Raw genomic sequence first — 3113 nt, 5'->3', positions numbered from 1 at the left:
TAACAAACAATTACATGCAACAAGTATATAGAATGTAAAGCACCTTGACATCATCAAAACATAAACATATAAGCTATATGATTCAACGAATTCCCCCTTTTTGATGATGGCAAGTCTCCTAAAATTGTGACTAAGTATGTAGTAGTTCCCCCTCAATATAACACTGTTATCTTGATAATAAAGATCAACGCAAGATCAAAACGATTTTTCAAAAACCGAAACTTAAAGGACTTTAAGAGACAATTGGTCTTGACAAGGAGCAAGCTTAGGTAGATGCTTACTACAGACGTTCTTTCCCCCTCTTGACATCATCGAAAAGCTAAGAACAAATAAAAAATGACTAGAATAATATAAGACGAAACAAGAGAGAAAAACGCCATAGGAAATAAGAATAACACGCAAGACTATAAGCATCCAAAAGATAATTATCATACAAACTAGGAATTAAACATGGTTAAGCCAAAGTGGGCCGAATTAACACATGTCTAATGAAACACTTGGGCCATAACCACAAGTGCATTGCCAAAATGGGCCGAATGATAATGTTTAAACACACCAACAGAAAAGAAAAAGAAAGCTAAGTAATATAAGGGCTATATGTGGTAAGACGAGAGGAAATCAAATGTTACGGGTCTTATACGGGTTTACGTAGTCGGGCCTAGTACGATGCTCTAAGGCATCAAGACGGTCAAACGATCTCCGAACCCGCTGAGAAAGAGTACCAATGCTCCTTTCAAAGTTAAACACTTTCAAGGAAAGCGCTTTTGTGGCCTCCAACGTGAGCGCTTGATCACCCGCCATTGCTTTCCCGTGCATAACCAAAGCTCCACCCTGACTCGTAAGGAAAGTGAGACGATCACCGTGTGGGAACACTTCCCCACGAATTGCCTTCAACTCCCTCTCAAAATCCGCTAACCTTTTGTCCACTTCCTCCATCCAAGAGTACACCCGAGTAGCATCCAAGCCCGAGTCTAAAGACCGTGATGGTCTAACCCGTGACAACACCGTAGCCAAATTAGTCGAATGGTCCTCAAATTTCTCCATTAAACCACTCATAAACCCCTCCAACTTCGACTCCATAGCTCCTAAACCCGAATCTCCCGGGGTTTTCTCAACATCTTTAGCAAGAAGCAACTAGGGTCCATCAACAACAAGACCCATTAGCTTGATCAACTTGTCACACATACAATCCCGAGCACTAACACCGTAACTATCTTGTCCCACCACACGCTTAATCTCCAACAACCGAGACACCCACATCCCATATGGTAAATCGATTGTGGTGCTCAATTTCTCTTTTGTCACCGTGAGACTTGTTTGAAGGATACGGTGCAACACGACACTACCCAAATTCACCTTCTGACCTTCTAACCAAGAATAAACCATAATAGCTTCATAGCTTGACACCTTATCACGACCTCCTCTCCTCGGCACCACTGTGTTCCACAAAAAGTTCAAGAGGAACTTGATTTTTGCCGAAAGAGGACAAACCACGATATTACCTCCTTCCGTCATCTCCTCAAAATACTTTTTCACTAACAACTCCTTTTCAATCACAACATTAGACCATTCAAGACTCGGATTTAATTCAATTCCTTCATCAGGAACCGAAAAAGCAGAGCAAAAATCCGAAACAGATACCGTCGCATCAACTCCATTAACAACCGCATGCAAGACTCCTTTCTTAATTGAGACACTAGGAAAGAATTGAACCACCTCAACTGGGTAAACAGGACCCGAAAACTGACTAATGTGACTCGACCCTTGAAAATCAAGAAAATTAACAAAGAAAGCAAGAGCGGGAACATTAACCAACCAAGATTTCGGATAATACCTACCACCATGAATGGAATACCTCAGAACTCGATTCACTAAGATGCTTTCGTCATGTGTAAGCCGAACACGATTTAAACTCTCTTTAGTCGCGGCTTTCGAAACATCCCTAAGCAAAGTTCGAGCAACACCATTCCGAATTATAACCTCGGGTTCCTCCACAGCTTCACTATCACCAACAACTACTTTATTTTTACCCTTGAAAAGACGACGTCTTTTGCCTTCGGACACCGATTCGTCCCGACCACGAAACAGGGGTGTGGTTTGGTTTGGTTGTGGTGAAGGACCATTAGTGGGATTAGGATCATGTGGTGGTAGTGGTGAAGTTTGGTTATGAAAGAGTTGGTTTTGGTGGTGACGGGTTGAAGATCGGGTATTTTTTGCATGGGTAGGATTCATGATGATGATGATGGTTTGAAAAAGGAAGTGATGGTGATGGGTTGTGTAAAGAAGATGAGTTGTGATGATGGTAAAAATTTGAGAGAAGGAAAAGTATGCAAGTGGGGTTGGGTGGACAGGTAACACGCAAGGAAGGTAGATATAGGTGTAGGCTAGGGTTAACAAGTGGAGAGTAATTATGGTAAGTGTATAATTAGGAGTATGAATTATGGTAGGAGTAGGAATTTAAGGGATAGATTTATTAAGGTAAAGGATAAGATGGAATAAGGAAATTTACTTTGTATATGAAGTTTATGATTGAGCCGTGTACAAGAAATAGCAATATAGGAAAGATTCTTTGTGATTTAAAAAATAAAAATATGGTGTGTTTTGTTTATTGTGATAAGGAATAAGTTTGTATAATAATTAAATTCTAAATAGCAAATAGAATTTTATGATAAAAATATTTCTATAAACGAAATTATTCATGCAACGCAATATACGGACACAGTCATACAATCTTAACTTAACTAGTCAGTCACAAAAAGATCGAACAAATATAGAAGCTTAGGTACCACTGATTAAACCAATTTCCAACCGTAAAGTCTCAAATCGTTCTCTAGCTAATGATTTTGTCAAAATGTCTGCCCATTGTTTTTCAGTACTACAAAATTCAAGTTTTATATTCCCCTTCTCAACATGGTCTCGTATAAAATGGTGTCTTATTTCAATATGTTTGGTACGTGAATGTTGTGCGGGATTTTTAGAAATTATTATCGCATTAGTATTATCACATAAAATAGGAATACATCCTACGTCAACACCATAATCACGTAATTGTTGCTTAAGCCATAAAAGTTGAGTACATACCGATCCTGCAAAGAATATATTCGGCCAAAGCG

The sequence above is a fragment of the Silene latifolia genome, chromosome 9 (assembly GCF_048544455.1).
Source record: "Silene latifolia isolate original U9 population chromosome 9, ASM4854445v1, whole genome shotgun sequence".
NCBI lineage: Eukaryota > Viridiplantae > Streptophyta > Magnoliopsida > Caryophyllales > Caryophyllaceae > Silene > Silene latifolia.
The sequence above is the reverse complement of the archived record's forward strand: the minus strand, read 5'-3'. Positions refer to the sequence as shown.